At 41.0% G+C, this 19,825-nt stretch overlaps 1 protein-coding gene across 3 annotated transcripts in view; it reads right to left on the reverse strand.

The window, feature by feature from the left end:
* AMBRA1 (autophagy and beclin 1 regulator 1) overlaps positions 1-13,792 on the reverse strand; it is a 213,486-nt gene extending 199,694 nt beyond the window's left edge. The window contains exon 1 of one of the 3 annotated variants that reach the window (XM_072986012.2): positions 13,716-13,792. The gene's annotated coding sequence lies outside the window, so the exon portion shown is untranslated. Of the gene's footprint in view, positions 1-13,565 lie in introns of all 3 variants that reach the window. The other 2 variants (XM_072986011.2, XM_072986013.2) reach the window with 2 other exon arrangements.
* Positions 13,793-19,825: the final 6,033 nt, after the last annotated feature.

Raw genomic sequence — 19,825 nt, forward strand, 5'->3', positions numbered from 1 at the left:
CTGTTTTTTGCTCTTCATAACTCTTTGGATTTGTAAGGAAAATGAGTTTCAGGCCAGCATAATTTTCTATATAAAACTCAACTATAAGAATTCTCTTTTTCACTTCTGCTGCTAGCATTCACTCATTCCTGCACCTTCTCTGATCCTGAATGCTTCTTTTGCTGAAAAGCACTCTGAAATAACTTACTAACCTAAGAACAGCTACTAACTTCAGTCCACATATGAAAATTGCTGTGAGCTGCAGAATCCAAAATCTTTACTAGAGGGCCTTATTAGTGGTTTCTCCCTAAATTCCAGGTTCTGGTATTCCAGGACCTACAGAACCAATGTACCCTATCAAGATACAAACAAATAACAACCATGGTCTTCCTTGTTCCACAACTTCCTTCTCTTCAAGAAACCTGATGAGGTCGCATGAAGGGCATCTTTAAAAGCAGGTACAGTGGTGCCTCGCATTACGATGTTAATTCGTTCCAGCGAAATTGCTGTAGAATGAAAACATCGTAAAGCGGTTTTAAAAAGCCCATAAGGTAAAGGTTCCCCTTGACAATTTTTGTCCAGTCATGTTTGACTCTAGGGGGCGGTGCTCATCCCCGTTTCCAAGCCATAGAGCCAGCGTTTTGTCCAAAGACAATCTTCTGTGGTCACATGGCCAGTGCGACTTAAACATGGAACGCTGTTACCTTCCCACCAAGGTGGTACCTATTTATCTACTCGCATTTGCATGCTTCCGAACTGCTAGGTTGGCAGGAGCTGGGACAAGCGACGGGACCCTGCAGCACAGGCTTCTGCGGTTTAGCCCACAGCGCCACCACGTCCCTTATAAAAAGCCCATAGAAACGCTTTATGCATTCCTATGGGCTTGAAACTCACCGTCCAGCAAAGATCCTCCATAGCATGGCCATTTTCGCTGCCCATGCAGCGAGGAATCCATCGCAGAAAACAGCGGGCGGCCATTCTTTTTACCTGGCGGCCATTTTGAAACTGCCGATCAGCTGTAGGAAAATTGTCATTTTGTAAGAATCGGTTCCCGAAGCAGGGAACCAATCATCACAAAGCGAAATTCCCCCACAGGAAACATCGTTTTGCGATCGTTTTTGTGATTGCAAAAACTTCATTGTTATGTGATTTCATCGTAAAACGAAGCGCTCGTCTTGCAAGGCACCACTGTATATATTTGCCCTACAAAGTGTATCTTCTCTTTTCTAGTGCACACATGTGTAAATGTGCACACACATATTTTTAAAGAAAGAGTGGTGCTATTTTTGAACCACTGTCATCAAAAGCCCAGTCTCCTTCCTAAGCATATTTCAAAGACTGCAGTTTTTACCTGCAACAACTAATACTATCCATTTATTTTTGTCTTAATTTGCAAAGGGTATCAATTTACTGTGACATAACAGACATGAAAAAGGTATCTTTTTGCAGAACAAATTAGATGACAAACATTTTTAGTAAACAACTGATTACAAGGAAGTATCAGATACAAGGCCAATTGCAAGAACAGCAGCCTTGATTTACTTGAGGAAAAAGAAGCAGCATCATGGGGTGTTTCAATGCTTATAAAGTCCATGTAGGACAGATGAAATCTGTGTTTGACAAAACTGAAAATATTTTAAAGTATGTAAGGAATGACAATCATGTATAGCTACTGAAGTTCTGGGGGTCACGTATTCTATGGGAAACACAGCCCACAAGAAATGATATGAGCATCTTTTGTATCAGCAATAGTCCAACCCAAAGCCACTTAAGCTGACAGACTCCAGAATCTCGTACCTTTCTACTTCATTTGTTGTATGCCATTCATGAACTATTCAATAGTACAAAACGCTGAAGTCAATATGAAATCTTAACTGAAACAAAGCTACAGTACGATTAACTGAAGAGAACATTGTGTTGGGCTGTAATGTTAAGCTGACATAGTGGAAAGGTAGTAGAAAGCAAGGTTCATTAAATATAGCGGAAATTACTTCTGAGTAAATATGTTTAGAAGTGCACTGCATGAGTGACAGACTTTACTTTCTTGGGCTCCATGATCACTGCAGATAGAGACAGCAGCCACAAAATTAAAAGACACCTGCTTCTTGGGAGGAAAGCGATGACAAACCTTGACAGCATCTTAAAAAGCAGAGACATCACCTTGCCAACAAAAGTCCGAATAGTCAAAGCTATGGTTTTTCCTGTAGTGATGTACGGGAGTGAGAGCTGGTCCATAAAGAAAGCAGACCGCCGAAGAATCGATGCCTTTGAATTGTGGTGCTGGAGGAGGCTCTTGAGAGTCCCCTGGACTGCAAGGAGAACAAACTATCAATTCTAAAGGAAATCAACCCTGAGTGGTCACTGGAAGGACAGATCCTGAAGCTGAGGCTCCAATACTTTGGCCATCTCATGAAAAGAGAAGACTCCCTGGAAAAGACCTTGATGTTAGGAAAGTGTGACGGCAAGAGGAGAAGGGGAGGCAGTGGAAAATAGGAGGGCCTGGCGTGCTCTGGTCCATGGGGTCACGAAGAGTCGGGCATGACTAAACAACAACACATGTTTGATTATACATATCCAGATTATATTACACAATCTGAATCACATCCAAGCTCAACACAAGACACTTTTCACAAGATATACTTGTCAACTAATAAAAATAAGTCATAGATCTAAGGTGAAGATAGACAGTGCCCCCAAAATAACCATTAAATACTTCATAACAAAGAAACTACCCCTTGTGCTCTCTAGGAGATGTATGGGGAAATTCTAACTTTTTTTGGGGTCCCCTTTAGATCATTGGAAGGTTTCCAGTTAAGTGGATGACTTCCATTCACTTCCCTTTCTCTCTCTTTTTTTAATAAAAGCCCTCCACAGGTCTAAATAAGCAGGGGGCAGCATAACAATATCAATAAACAAAAGTTATATTTAAAAGCCTCTGAAGTATGGAACTGAATCTTCATCTTCCTGAAGTAATGGTGATTTAGTGATCACCTGGTGGCAGCAAAGTCGACATAACCCTCTAGAGTCCAGAGGAAGGTGTGTGCAGCCACCAGCCTTTGGAAATTACACACCCTTGGTCTAGCAGAACTATACAAATAAACAAGAACTGATCGTAAATGCAGAGTTACACCCAGAATACTAATAATTCCTATGGTTTATGACTATAAAGCCTTATACAGGTTTGGTCTAAGCTATCTAAGCTATCTGATGGAACATATCTCACTGTACAAGCCTAACTAATTGGGCAGTTTCTGATCTTGAGTGAACACTATTTTATGTGTGTTTTAATGTGTCTTAAAGGCTTTTAACGGTTTTAGTTAATTATTTTAATACTGCTACAGTGGGGTCTCGACTTACAAACTTAATCCATATTGGAAGATGGTTCTTAGGTCGAAAAGTTCGTAGGTCAGATCTGCATTTCCCATAGGAATGCATTGAAAACCATTTAATGTGTATCTGCTCTTTTCCGTCCATAGAAACTAATGGGAAGCTGCTATTCCACCTTCTGCCATTAGAGAGGGATATTTTTTTCTTTTTTCCCTTAGGTTCAGGAAACGGAGGAAGGCAGGGAACAGTTTGCAAAGCACTTTAGAAATCTTTTTTTTTTCAACGAAGCCAATTTTAAATCATGTTTTAAAGCATGTTGTGCTGATTTTTTCAGCACAAAGACACACAGACAGGCTTTTTAGGAGCTGAGCAAGCCTCCCCAAGCCTCTTCAGAGCCAGCCCATCAACTGATAGGCGGGGAGAGGAGGGTGCAGGAGCCGGGGGGGAGAAGCACAAAGTGGCTGCCAGGCTCCCTGCTGGTGTTGGCTTTTAGCTCTTTTCTGCTCTTTTTCCTGCTGTTTGGGGGCTACCAAGGCCTGGTAAGTGACTTTCTTTTATTTATTTTTAAGTTTCTGACCCTTTTTTCCCCTCCAGAAGCCTCTAAGGGCAGGGAGGGGGCACTTTTTTCCCTGTACGTAACTCGAGGGACGTTCGTATGTCGAGTCCTTATTTCCCCTATAGGGTGGGTTCGTAAGTTGAATTGTTCGCAAGTAGGGTCGTTCGTAAGTCAAGACCCCACTGTAGTTGTTCAAATTTTTGTGTTATAATGTATTGTGGTTTTAATTCATTTACCATATTTGCCGCGTATAAGACGACTGGGCGTATAAGACAACCCCAACATTTCCACTCAAAATATAGAATTTGTTATATACTCGCCGTATAAGACTACCCTCTGCCTTTTACCCCGCCGGAGGGGCCAAAGAGGGAGGAGAAGGAAAGCAAGTTTCTGGGGCAGGCTACCAGCTGGCCCGAGGCAGAGGCCAGCGCCTGCTCGCTCGCCTGGCCTCCAGAAGTCTCCTCAGGAGCCCAGCACGGCGGCGGCGCTGGCAACAAGCGGGGCAGCACTGGCTTGTCGCAGGCGCGTTTGCGTGCCAGCTTCTCTCCGCCCAGACAACATGGTGGTAGGTTACGGGGAAGAAGGAGGCGGTGCTGCTGCTGCTGCTTTCCATGAGGGCAACTGTGCGAGGAAGTGACTGAGCCGGTGGGGACCGAGCTCCGCCCGCTTCACGGGCTGGGCTCGCCTCTCCATGCTGCTTCCTGCTGGGCCATGCAGTGCCTAAGAGCCGGAGCCACCCGCTGCCTCCTCAGGAGAAGAGGTGCCACCTCCTCTTCTTCCTCCTCCTCCTCCTCCTCTTCCTCATTGACCTCTCCTCTTTCCTCCTTCAGGTGGCAGCATTGCCATGGCTGCTCCTGCTGTCGACGGTGAGGGGAGGCGGTGTCGGCACGACTCCTGCCAAATAAGTGCCTGAGTCAGTGGAGTGCTCGACGCGGGCCGGCAGGCACAAAGATGTTGCTCTCGCTGGTGCTGCACACCTACTCCATGCACTACGTGCTGCCCACTCTGGGTGCACCCGGCATATAAGACGCCCCCCCCACTTGGAGGCATCTTTTTCAGGGCAAAAAAGTCATCTTATACGCTGGCAAATACGGTACTTTTATTGTGAGCCACCTTGGGTCCTTTAACAGGGAAAAAGGAAACATACAAATGAAAATAAATAAATTTGTTGCTCTTGCAGAATCACAAACATCAAGAGGTGCTTCTCAAATTATCAAATTCCTACTTGAAGATTGTCAACTAGTTTTATTGTAACCGACTCACACACTGTGGATAGCAGCAATCCATAAAATAGTCTCACATTTTGCACACCAAAATATCAGGCAGTCACTCCACAAAACTGAGCAAAAGCTCCTGTCTGTATTTGGAAGACTTCCATTCTTAATGATAAAATACCTTCTTGTTTGCCATGCATAACATTATTTGTTTTTCAGAACAAACCTTCTGATTCTGACTGTTTCAGACAAAACATTCACTTATAAATCTAAAGGAATCACAATAAATTTAAGAGCAAGTCTTAGGACTATCAATAGTCAAAGTATCATTGGAATCACATTTTCAATGGGTTTTGCAGTGGTTTTTTGTGATTTTTTTTTCTTCAGCTGGAACAGATTAATTGCATTTCAGTGCGTTCCTATGGGAAATGGTGCTTCGGCATACGACCATTTAAAGTTATGATCAACTTCCGGAACGGATGAAGTTCGTAAGTCGAGGCACCACTGTATTTTATTTCTTAAACAGTATTCTTAAACAGTAGTCAAAGTACTAATAATTTTAGAAAGGTTGCTACAAAATTTGCTTTCATCTAAATTTTCTTGTAATTTTCAGACAACTGGATAAAGAATGTGGCCACGGGGGGGGGGGGCATCTTTTAACATCTCATGTTTTGGCTTTACTTCTGAAAGCTAAACAGAACAAGAATACTGTTTAAGAAATAAAATACAGTTGAAGTTGAAGCAAAATTTTGCAGCTGGAGCTGGTCGTAACTCGAAATGGTCATAAGTCAGGACGTTTGTAAGTCGAGGCACCACTGAAGAGTCCACTCTAAAAGAAAGATGAAATATAATACCTTTTAAAAATCTATCTATGGACCCTTTCCTTGTTAGTACTTTTTAGAGATCTTCAAAAGTGCCTGAAGAGTAAAAATGTACATAAATAGCACTGAATGGTTAAAAGGGGGGGGGGGGCAAGTCTGTACATGATGTAAGTACAGTGGTGCCTCACACTGCAATGTTAATTCATTCTGCAAAAATTGCTGCAGAACAAAAACGTCGCAATGTGAAATAAAAAAGCCCATAAAAATGCATTAAAACGCGATTAATGCGTTCCTATGGGCTTAAAACTCAGCGTTCAGCGAAGATCCTCCATAGCGCGGCCATTTCTGGTGCCTCTTAAGTGAGGAATCCGTCCCAGAAAACAGCGGGCGGCCATGTTTTTTCCGGCGGCCATTTTGAAACCGCTGATCAGCTGTGCGAAAATGGTCGCTTTGCAATGATCGGTCATCGCAAAGTGAAAATACCCCATAGGGAACATCGCAAAGCGATTGCTTTTGCGATCGCAAAATGTTTGTCGCAAAACGATTTTGTCGCTAAACGGAGCGATCGCTATGCGAGGCACCACTGTATAACGCCTCTTGTACTATTATTGTCCCACACTTCACTGGAGTCATACCTGCTGTATTTGGCTCCTCCTGATCTTGCCTTGAAACTAACAAAGTTTACAATCCTGGGAAAAGATACTGAGGAGAACACAATCAATCCTATGAATATACTCACAACGTATGTTTCCCCAATTCATACTTCAGTATTATTCAGGAGCAGGGAAAAAAGGTATTCTTTTGGATCAAACAGCTCATATACCACCAGAATAAATCTATTCTTGAGTTATTTTACAGGCAACTGTTTTTTTATAAATCTTTTGATAATCTTGTTATTGACTGCACTGTAACCATCTTCTCAATACAAATTTTGAATTATGTGCACTATTTTACTTGGAGCAAACTTTTTAGATAAGTAGATAATAAGTCATGCAGAACAGATTCCTTGTTCCATCTCTCTCAAAGCACCCACATGCTATACCACTCACAACCATAAGCACGGTAGACATGAAAATGTTAATCCTGGAAGCTCTTCTCAAAGTCATTCCTTGCTCTTGTCTCAAGTATTAAGTCATAGGGGTCCAAAAAAGTTGTACTGCTTAGAAATGTGTTCTTCCCAAGTCTTCTTTATCACAAGCTTGAGGGCTCCAACTAATCTGGCCACTGTTGTTCACAGAATGTGTGTATCTGTATCAGTATAATAAAGAACAGATGGGAACAGTGTTTCGAGTACCTAGTACGTAGACCCTTATTCCTGCAGAGTTAAATACAGTCTCTTGCTCTCGTTGGCACTTCCCTTCCAGAAATAAATGTTTAGCCTGCTGAGCAGTTCACCACATACAGTATTCTCTTCCTTCATCAACTAAGTACAGGCCTGCTAAGTAGAAATCCAGTATAGCAAAAGCTATTCTCACATAAAGTTTCCTCCTGTTTTTCCCATCTAATACAGAAACTGGCTACGCACAGAAGTCCCTAGCTGTTTTCCCCAAAAGTTTTCCAAATTTTTGAAAAGAATACTGTGGAGCTCACAAAGAACATTTCACTAGCTGGAATCCTGTCCATGCAGCAATGCAACATAAGGCTGTTGATGTAATCAGCTGCAGAAGTATTTCTGGAACGTTAAAAAAAATCAGTTCCCTCCACATCTCCTGAAACATTGTGGAATCCCTTTCACACGAAGCCATTGGGGGCCATGGAGGTAGGTTTTTAATTTCAAAATCAATGCCACAGGGATGACTTCACCACCAGTGGCAGCTTTCAGAACTGAAACACTATCTTCCATCCTGAAGCCACCAACAGCTTCCCCAAGAGAAAAGGGATATCAAGGGAGCCTTGTAACTTCGGGGGCGGGAGGAGGTGGTCAGAAATTTCATTTACAAAAAAATATGGACACTGATGGCGTAAATTTGTACCACAGAATTTCATCCAATAAATCTAGCCACCCCGTATTTGAGTCTTCCAGACATATTGCCATCTGTAGATGGCAAAATCTTTATGAACGCAGTCCATAAAGATGAAAAAGGCAACCTACAATTCTTCTACACAGTGCTTTTCAAAAATCTATAAACTAATAATGAAATCATAGAAAGTCAATTTGTCGTACTCTCAGAGGATAAACTTGTCATTTCAAACCAAGAACAACAAAAAATATTTAAAAAACGGTGTGGTCCTTGTACACAGTGTGAAGACAAGGATTGGATTATATACTTCAATCACAAATTTAAGCTATCTTTCAACTCCACATGAATCTACATCGGGCTGTGCATTACACAGCTGTGAGTGGTGCAGAAGAATAAAAAAAAAAGTTCTAAAATCCAAGATCAGATGTGCATGCCATGCCAGATTTCACTTTTAAAACAAGTCGTGAAATGGAAACTGCAGAAACAGCTCAAAGGTGGTAGGTTTCACCTCTGGTGCTGTGGATTAGGACACCACTCCTAATCTTTTTAGACAAAGGTTTACAAATCACTCCACAATCCCTTCCACAACCTGATATTGTTTCTTTTTGGCTAGGAATACAGGCATATAGAAACATTTCAGAACCCAAGTGGTTCAAAAAAATACAACTTTTATAAGCAATTTTTAAATCAGTCATCACTAGCCTTTTGCTGCAACAAAACAAGGCAGCAAAGACAAAAACTATTTAAATCTCACAAAACATTAAAAGACACTGCTTAGGAAAACTATGTATTAAACAGGATCTCCAGCAATTTAACAGCCAAAATCCCATTTCACAGTTATGCAAAAGGGACACCTTTTGGCAGTGAATTGGTGTAAGGTTTTTTTTTTGTTGTTGTTGTTGTTTTTGGACTTGTATATCGCCCCACAGCGCTACAAGCACTCTCCGGGCGGTTTACAATTTAATTATACAGGCTACACATTGCCCCCCCCCCCAGCAAGCTGGGTACTCATTTTACCGACCTCAGAAGGATGGAAGGCTGAGTCAACCTTGAGCCGGCTTACCTAGGATTTGAACCCCAGGTCGTGAGCACAGTTTTAGCTGCAGTACAGCGTTTTAACCACTGCGCCACGAGGCTACAGAAATTTCTGTAGGCATTATTTGTTGCATATCTACTCAGATGACTCAGCATGTAATAGCTAATATCTATGGAGATTTCTCAACTTATGGCCAGGTTGGATTTGATTTAAATCAAATTTATTTAAATTGAATTAAATTATTCAATTTTTGAAAATCACAGATTTTTATCCATCCTGCTTATGGCAATATGCCATTAAATGTTATACCATTCACACACTGTACAACAGGATTCTGATCAATATTTTCTAAGGTACTAAAGCACTGAAAGGCCTGAAACTTGGCACTACACTAAACTGCCACCTCTAGAACAGGGGTCTTTCATAACTATCCAGCAAATAGCACTTTCATCTTACTTTTAAAATTCTACACTCGGGGGATAAAAATTTCTGCCCAATTCACAATATGTTCTTGAGTCAATTTTTCCTATGATGCAAGGATGACTACGGTACTTTTCCGTGTATAAAACAACACTTTTTATTTAAATAATTAGACAAAGAAATTGAGGGTCATTTTATACAAGGAAGGCAGCCGCTTTCCCTGCCTTTTGTAAAGCCTCAGGGTAAAGTAGCCCTTTGATCATGAAGCAGTCATGAAAGGCTTCAGGACCAAAGGGGTGCGGATCGTGCAAATTTTCAAATTTGGGGTTTAGAAAAGGGGGTCATCTTATACATTGGGTCATGTTATAAACAGAAAAATATGGTGCATCAATCTTGAAATGTAGCTGGAGTGCAGCTTGCGTACCTCTTCTCTACTGATTATGCTAAGGCTGAATGGAGCTGCCCTCCAACAGGATTTGGAAGGTGTAAATTTGTTCACTCTGATGTTTTTACTTATTTAGGATGCAATCCTAACAGCATGCTAAGACTCTGTCTTTTCTGCACCAAATATTCTTCATCACTTGCTTTTTCTGGAATTTCAAAATACTTCCAGAAATATTATGGAACCCTACTCCCATCCTACATTTTTACTGAGGAACAAGCCTCACTATATATGTAAAGAGATACTTCTTTCAACAGACATGTAACCTTAAAGTAAATGTCCTCTCACCCAAACTTCCTTAGAAGACCAGGTAGGTAGCCAAAACAAGTAAAATCTATGTGTTCTAACTTCCATATTCTAATAAATACTGATTATTACACAGTGTTAGAATGCATTTATACTTCCATTGCCTTTGTTTCACAACAAAACTAGCAATAAACAGTGAAAGCTCATTTAACAGGTTTACTACTATGTAGTTTCCACAGTATGCAACCTCTCAGCTCTACCATTCAAATGTTCCAGTACTTTGGCTTAAAGCATTAACCTGCTACTTCCTGCTGACCGTTACTCTTTAGACCAATTTGTATTTTGTACAATATGTTGCTCTAGACAATTTCAGTAATGACAACAGTAAGATTATATATTTTTTCAGATTCATAAATTATATGCAACTGCATATGAGAAAAAAATAGGAGGCTAAATTAAAACAACTCCAGATAATCTCAAATGAAGAACTAACAAATAATTAAAAACAAACAACAGGAATGACTGGCTAGACACTCTTAAGAAAAATGTCAACAAAGGAAATGAGGCAACAAGGAATGATACGGCTTAAAAAACTAATGCCATCATATACTCTGCATGAACACAAGCACTACTTTTCAAAGCTCAAGATGTTATTTTCTCTTGCTCAACAATTCCTAGCAGAGAGGTTACACACAGATTGTGTTTACCTGAATATCTCAGTAAAAGAGCACTGGCAAGTGGAAAATAATTCAAAAGATTAACTACAAAGATGATGACCATCTAAAATGCCAGATTCTATAATGAGAAACTGAAGGAACCACTTCTTAAACACAGCAAATAAAATAACATGGCAAGTCCATTCAAGTATTTAACAACCTCCGAGACAATATTAAAGTCAGTAATCCTTACACAGGTTGGAGTAGACCAAGTTAATTTAATGTAACTGAAGATAAGTGGAATAACTTACTAATTGTCATAGAAATTCAGTAAATAATTAAGACATTTGTAAATTTACTTCCTTGAATATCTGCAGAAAAGCTTGCATTCACAAATTATCTAACAGATTATTTTAAGCATATACAGCCTTGAACTACTTAGATCTCAAACTCTATAGCTTTATGCGGAAAGGCAGAATTTAGGACACCTTCTTCTCCATACTATATCATTGGTATGGAGAGGAAAGACACATTTTAAATAGATTCTTGACTTCCTCAAGTTAACATCCACTTCTGCAGAGTACTACAAAAGGGGAAGAACAGAACAGGGATACATTTTAACTTCTGTAGTGTTTCAGATAGCACATTATCCTAATCAGTATAATGTCTTCAACCTGGAAAGAACAGCATACAATGCTCATAGTCTCTTCACATTTGAGTCAGGCCCCTTCTCACCGTACCACCAGAACAGAAATCTCAAGAACATCCTCAGATTTTTTTTCTGATGGCCTATGTCAAAAAAGTCATCATGAATTTTACTTTCCTCTAATACAAAAGTAGTACTGTAGTACCATAGTAAAATATATGCATAGTAAAATATATGCATCTGTTTTATTATATTGTGCCCCAAAAGGGAGAGGATTACATGTTTATTATGTGATGATTTTTAGTGGTCTATAAAGGTACAGTACTGCCTATTTTTGCATTTGGGTGATCTTGAAAAGTATCTGTCAAACACATTTTCTTTTGCATTATGCTAGCAGTTTCACACCACTTTATGACTCTCGATACCCCCTGTGGTCTACTAAATAAAGTGAAGGACCAGAACTCAAGAGACCTGGGTTTGAATCCCTGCTCAGCAATGAACACTCAGCAAGGATGGCTCTAGTAAAACCCTTCTTTAAATAAATAACTCTCTCACATTGAAAGCTCCATTATGGTTGCTCTAACCCAGTTCTGATTTGATGACACAACATACACAGATATATATGCACACAGACAAGATAGCATAATGCTATACCAGCTACAGAATGGCATAAAAATAGCAGGAAATGCCTTGTTGTTGAGGACTGGGAGATACCCATGTAGCCTAAAGGGCATGTTTTCTTAATTTTACTCATGAGACTGAAAATTTGCAACATTTTAAGAGATATTTACTTATTCAGAGCATTGCATGTTGGGGGAAATGGTGTGGTATCCTCAAAACTAAACTAAAGAGGCAAAACTAAAAAAGTAGAAAGAACTGTTAGCTAGGGCAAAATGTAAACTCTGTGGATATCATTGTTCCAACGCCTTTGTACAGCAAAGTTACGTTACTCCAATCTACAAAAAATAAATGCACATGATATCCACATAGCTATATCCAATAAACCATTTTATCATATGATTAGATGTAATAACTGGTGAGGAAACTGCATCTCTAGAGAAACAATGCTATCATTCTTTCCTAGTGAAATGTTGTTTTTCTGCATTAACTAGGGTACAGTGCTTGGATCTCCGCAGCCTCTAATAATTTTATATTTAGTGCACAACAAAATTGGTCCAGAGAACCATCCGATATATATTCTAAGATACTTCTCTTAGAAATCAATGGCAAAATTTATCTTTCTTTTTTATACATCATAACAAGTGGGTTCAGACAGCATTTTAAAATAACTAAAGTTAATCTACATTTCAAAGATAAATTGAAAGGAAAGCATTCAGCTATAAAGGTTTTTCGCTTACCTATTTCTATTGTGCCTACCTTCAATGTTAGCCTGTCATTTTTTGAGGAGAAGGTAGGTCCCATTTCTTCTTTCAGAGTATCAAGCACAAACATAAACACACCCCAATTGGCAAAGAACTGCATTACGATGCAATCCTGAGCATTTGAGCATTAAGCCAATGGGTTTAGTGAAGCTAATTCAAAAGTATATATGTATACACAAGATTACACATTTAGTCCCATATGAAATCTGTGTAGCATCCACAATAATGGCTCCCCATTAAAACGTTTCCATCAATGCAATCCCATTGTGCTGAACTGGGTTTAGTCTCGGCTAAAAGTGCACAGGACTGTACTATAACAACGTTTTAGGATAGAGCCACCCCTTTTTTGCCACCACGGAAGAGGAAAAACTACAGAGAAAGAAAAGAGATTGCATGGAAGAATTTGCATACTTCAAGTGATATTTTGAAAATCAGAAAATAACAAACAAGATCCGCCTCTAAATAAAGGCCTCCTATTCACCAGAAAGACGGCTCCGGAAATGCCCCAACAGACGGGCCTTCTTTACTGTCAAGGAACGGGTCCCCGGGGCAACCAGATTGCGGCGACCTCATTCTCTCGGTCGGAGAGAGGAAAGGCGGCCACCGGGCAACCTCGTCGGGAGGAGGACGGGGCGCCCGAAATCCTAAGGTGGGCGGGGTGGTGAAGCTCGGCGCCGGGCGAGCCTTACTTCCTTGTGACCCATCCATCTCGCCCTTCAGTTACGAGCCTTCCCCTCTTGCCACCAAATCCCTCCCCCCTCCGGCCCACCCCTGAGGGCCGCCTTGGCTGCGGCTTCTCCCCAGCATGAGAGAACCTGGTAACCTCGCCCCCCCCTCAAGAAGAACCAGGCCCAGAGCCTCTCTAGGCCCAGAGCCTACCTGATGCAGAGAGTGACCAAGGCCTGGCGCACTCGAGTCCCGGGAAGGACCGGAGTGTGGTGGGAAGTAGTTGGTGCCGAACTGGCTGGGGTCTGGTCCCGGACGGAACGACGACCCAAACCCGCCGGCGATCTCTCCTACTATACCTACAGCCGCCGCCGCTGCTGCTGCTCCGGGTTACTACCAAGGCCAGGTTACCTGGTCGAGCGCCTACCAATCGAGTGCGGTGTCGCGAGCGAGCACCGAGCCAATCGAGCGGCGGAGGGGGAGGAAAAAGCTGAGCCAAGCTGACGAATGGAACTCAGAGCGCGAGATCAGCCCGTCCTCGTGTGAGGAGGGGGTGGGAATGGAGGGCGGAAGGCGGAGGCAGGCCCGAGGGGTGGGCGGGGCTGCGAGGAATCTGCAGCAGCAGGAAAGTCCGTAGCCCTGGCAGTCGCGGGCGGGACGACGGCGCCAGGTGCTCACAACGCTTGGCTCCGCGCATCCTCTTTTCTTCTGCTTCTAATCATCGTCCAGGCAGTGGCTTCCGCTAAGTATTACAGACATTTTAAAAAAATCAAAATTCCGAAATATTTTGTGGAATTTTTAAAGAAGAGCAGAAAGAAATCCTGTCTAAAACCTTTCCTGGAAGGATGCTCCTTTGAACGCCATTGGATCTTGTTTTGGACTACTGTATAACATTGTGCTGTACAACATAGCATTGTTATTATAAGTTATGCTCGCGATTATTATTGTTCCTGTGCGGCACCTTAAAATCTGTTTCTTTGTTGTTGTTTGTTTGTTTGTTTAGTCGTTAAGTCGTGTCCTACTCTTTGTGACCCCATGGACCAGAGCACGCCAGCCCCTCCTGTCCTCCACTGCCTCCCGGAGTTGGGTCAAATTCATGTTGGTTCTGTTTCTTTAGATGCACGAAAAAGCAGTTGAAGATGAATGGAACCTGGTAAAATGGTTGAAGATGCGGGCTGCTGTGCAATCCCCGAAAGCTTATTCCAAATAAAACTTGTTATTTTCAGCTGCAAAAATATATATATATGTTTTGCTATAACACGCTACTGGCTCCTCGGCTCGCTTTTCTTCAGCAAATACTCATGTTTAAATCCTGCAGTGAAGGATCCGTCACTTCAGGTGAAATCAGAAACAAAAAAAATCCGTTTGTTATCACTGATCACGTAAGGTAAAACAAACGAGTGCAGGAAGGGTTTTTCAGTTGAAGGTATCTTCCATTCAGAGTTTGAAGACTGGTCTGAATGCAGTTACATCGCTGTTAAAGCAGCCAAAATCAGAATGGCCATGATGCCTTGCCACCTCCAGTAGAAGAGGAATAAGAAGTAGCAGTAATGTAGGATTTACATTTTTAAAACCAGTGTTTGTCAAACTGATTTCTATTCCCTTGGGCCTTTCTGATTGCAATCCGACCCCCACAGGAGTTCATCCCGAGGTTAAACTCTTATCTCTTTTACTTGGATTGGACACAGGGTTTCTGTCAACCTACATGACTTAATCGGCTTATCTATGCCAGGATGTCTGTGAGCCCCTCCGACCCCAGCTGAGTCAGATCGGCTCCCTTCCTCCATCCTGTCCTCTATAAACTCCAGACAGGAATGTTGTAACAAAGCAGGGTTTATTAGAACAGGGGAGGATTAACATGCAACACTTCAGTTCTGCCCAGTTCCCTTCCCTGGGGCAGGATTGACAGGTACAGCCTGGGATCCCTCTGTTACTTTCACCAAGGGATAAGAGATAAATGTTGAGGTTTAGCAGTTTGTGAAGAAAACGTGAGTGTAGTTAAAAAAGAAAACTTCTTCTGATTGCACAGCAGATGAAAATAGTTCAGTTGGGAACCTATAGAGCAGATGGAACTTCAGTCTTCCTTAGTAGTCCCCCCCCCCCCCGCCACCTTTGTTAATTTACCTGCCACTTATTTGTTTCAATACCCTCAGGCCCTGGATGGGAGAGCAACAGTCCACTGATGGGTGGCCTATCATCGTCCTCACCACAATGTCCTTCCCATCACCACTGTAAAGATAGGTAAAAAAATTGGTCTTTTTGCATTTCTCTTTCACATTCGCCCCACCCAACCCCATGACTACGTATCTGCCTGAGGAAGTGCTCCAAGAATGTGATGAGGTATGCCGCAAAACATGCAAAATAAAATTTGTAAGCTTTCTAACAGGTCACTGGACTGTTCTTATACCATTCCTCCATAGTAAACAGATCGTTACTCTTCAAGTTGCTTGCAAACATCAGTCTTGCAATCATTACAATAATAGTAATTATTTCCCTTTTTCCCATTATCGTTTCAGTTTCATAACCTTTATTGGCATACAATACAAGAGAGTGAGATACAGTAAAATGTTAAAAATCATATATGCCAGGGGATAACCAGATGACATCGTTAGGGCTCAATGGTGTGTCACAGCATAATGTGACACCTCTGCATGATGGAATGGATATATCTGGCTGTTGTCTGGGTAAGTTCCTTATTAGTGCTACTCAGCAGGTGCCAGATTTTATCTGGGTCACCCCAGCCAGAGTGGGAGAAAAGGACAGGGCTCAAGTATTGCAGGTGGATATCCTGATACCACATCCAATGAAACAACTGCAATTATTCAGCTCCCTGGCCACAAGGGCACACTCTCAGCTCTGTTGGTAATCCCATAAATCTGCCCTGCACCAAACTGGAAGGTGCAACATTGCACCTAGCAAGGGTGAATACCCGGCAGTCCTGGGGATGATCTAAAAAATAAAGATAATCTGGTCACCTGACATGGGAGAGGAGAAGCTGGAAGTATAGAGAGAAAAATCTTTAGTGCTGCACTATGCAGAGTTTGCCCCTCAATATCCAAGACTCTATTTTTGATTATGTGGAATACCTGGGATGGGGGTATTGAGTCCAACAGATCTGGTGACAACCTGAGAGTCTTGATTTTCTTGATGAATAGGGCCAGACCCTTTGGAAATACATTGTCAGAGAGCAGTGCTTGAAACAGGATGTCCTGGGCTGAGAAAAAAATATATTCTGAACCAGTACTTGAAAAATCTGAGCCAAGCCAAGGGCCTCAAGCCTGTGCTGGCCAGCTTCAAGGCATAGGGTCAGATAAGGAACACAGCGAGGCAGGCCAAACATTTTATACAGAAATTTTCCATAGAGCTGTGAAATGTAGGCATCCAAATGGGGACACCATAAAGAAGCTATGCTACAGATTTGGCATTAAAAATCTGCAGCGTAGCTGGGATGTATGAATTGCCCCAAGTACGGTGGAAGCGCAAGATAGCCTGCACTGAAAGCTTTGCTGAATTAACCGCTGTCTGCCTGTGAGTCTCTAGTGAAAAAAGACACCCAGGTACTTGAACTCTCTAACCTGCTGGATAGTATTACTGTTGAAAGACCAGGAAAAGGGCATCAATTATTTGCCAAAAACTATGATTTTAGATCTGCCAAAATTCAGTTGGAGCTTGTTACATAACAAGTAATCTACAGTATATTGGTGTTTCTAAGCATACTTAATAAGACAATACTTGGATGCATTTGTATATTCAAGCCCATAATTTAATTGATCTCTTTAAATACTACTGCCCAATATTTCTGCATCTTTTCACACATCCGCCACATATGAAAAGAGGTGCCAATTCCTTTTTTACATCTTCAGCATACATGTAATATTTATTCATTAAATTCATTTTCACTGGTGTTAAATACCATCTCCATATTACTATTAATATTCATTAATCCTTCTAGACAAACTCTTCGTTATTCTTTTATAGTATTCCACGTCTTCTTACATCTGGGCTGATTTCTTCCCTTAAAACGCTTTTCCAAACCTCTTTACCATTTAATTTATATTCAGCCTCTATTAATATCTTGTATATTATGCCTATTATTCCTTATCTACTTTTATTGCCTTCTACAGCCTCCTTTTTTGTATAATATCTTCAAATTTAATCAGTTCTCTATATACTCCTACTTGTTTAGTCAATTTTTCTGACTGAATTATATTCAGCCATTAAATTTTTCCATCCCTTAATACCACTCTAATTTGTTCTGATACAGAAAATTTGAATGATAAATGCATGGCAGCAGGAGAAGAAAACAGGACTTAGAAGTAGGTGCTTGTGTTACATTGTTATCATTTTATGTCATTTGCAATTTATGGTCAACCTACAAATTAATGACCTCCAAAAAGTCCTGTCAGGTCTTACAATCTAAGGCCATTACTTGTTCTACTAAGTGAAACTGTTACAGGCCAATTCTGGGTTCAAGATGTCCGGCGAGGACAACAGGATAAGACGCAAGGTAGCAAAGAAATGGTCAGCTGGGACTTCTCTTAAGAGCAGAGAAGATCACGAGGAGATGCATGTACATACATTTTATAATGGTACAAACAAAGAGCCATAAAAGTACTACATTTCTATTGGTCATCTGTACCCCAACTTTGGATCCTGCTCCTGATTGGATCTGAGATGCTAACTTGGCCAACCTATTGGTCAGAATAAAATATCCATTTTATGCCCTGATGTTTCTTTGACCTGTGCCCAAGATGCGCCTGAAAGTCTGGGAACAATCTCCCTTATCTATTGATATGTTTATGTGTGTTCTTCCTGAGCCCTGAAATGTAACCTTCAATTCTATGTCTTATTTGTATATGTTACTTTGTTGTCTTTCCGCCCCCAAGCATTCCAATGATGGGCCATCTGCGTCACCCAAAAGATGGATAGGAGGAAAGAACTACATTGTTATTCTATGTAGCCCATAAATGCTTATCAAGTGGTAGTATCAGCTACGGTAGGTGTGAATGGTCTTTGTTGCTCCCAGGTCTGGGTTGAGGCAGAGTTAAAACAGAATAAAGTTTGTAAAACATCTAATGAATGTGGGCTAGGTGAAAATTTTGGAAAGGCATACATTAGGACCATTGCATAAATACAAAGTGTAGTAAAAATACAAGTATACAGTACAAGTATAAAGTACATTTGAGATAAAGTACATCAAGAGCATTTGTGGTATAGATACAGAGCATAGATACAGAGCAGTGTTTATGTTTTGCAAGTACATAGAGAAATTTCCATGAAGTTTCCAAGTGTTGTCAGCACATATGATTGTAACAGTTATGTTAAAATACAGTTTCAGTATCCTCCCGTATAAAAACCATTTATTTTTCTGTCTTCCTCTTTTCCTATTGCCTTCAACTTTTTCCAGTATTATAATAAAATATTTTATTGTATAGACTTTGGAAAATGATTGGAAGCTTCAGTGGGTCCAAAAGGCTGCAGCCAGATTATTAATTGGAACTGGTTATGGGGATCATGCAACCCCCATTACAGCAGCTCCACTTGGGTTCAAGCTCCCTCAAGGACCGTGTCTCCTTTTATGAGCCTGCCCAGGTGTTAAGATCACCAGGGGAGGCCTCCCTCTTGGTTCTACCACCTTAACAGGTGTGTTTAATGAAGACACAGGACAGGGCCTTCTCTGTCACTGCACCCAGAATCTGGAATGCCCGCCCACAGGAAGGCAGGCTGGGCCCATCTTTGCTTTCCTTCCGCAAGCAGATGAAAACCTTTATCTTCAGACAGGCTTCCCCTTAGTGACTGGCTGTCTCAGAGGGATTTTTAAACAAAGTGTTCCCTTGTTCCTTTGTATCTCTTTTTGATACGGATTTTGTCTATTTTTCCTGTGGTATTTATTTGATTATTTTAAATACTTGCTGTTTTAGCTTCTAAATATTGTATTTTAATGATGCAAGCCTCCTTGGCTTCTTTATAAGGAGAGGGGGTGGAGTAAATATGCCTTAAATAAAATAAATGTATAAGTATAATTATTTCTGCCTTCTTAATGTTTACCCTGGCTTTTGTACTTTATTATATTTTAATTGGCCATTGTTTCAAGTCATTGTTGTTTTCTGTCAATAATATGGTGGCATCTGCTTATCTTAAATTATGTATGTTTCTTCAACCAATTTTTACTCCTCCTTTATCTGAATGTAATCTAATTTTCTATATATGTTCTGCATATACTTGGAACAGGTAAGAAGATAGAATATACCCTTTTCTGACACCTCTACCAATTGGAAACCATTCTGTTACTCCATATTCTGCCATAAAAGAGTAGGGCACGTATTCTGCCCAGAGTAATACATCACATTAATCCAAACTTCTAGCACACCTATATGTTGGAACAGGTAAGAAGATAGAATATACCCTTTTCTGACACCTCTACCAATTGGAAACCATTCTGTTACTCCATATTCTGCCATAAAAGAGTAGGG

The sequence above is a fragment of the Pogona vitticeps genome, chromosome 1 (genome assembly GCF_051106095.1).
Source record: "Pogona vitticeps strain Pit_001003342236 chromosome 1, PviZW2.1, whole genome shotgun sequence".
NCBI lineage: Eukaryota > Metazoa > Chordata > Lepidosauria > Squamata > Agamidae > Pogona > Pogona vitticeps.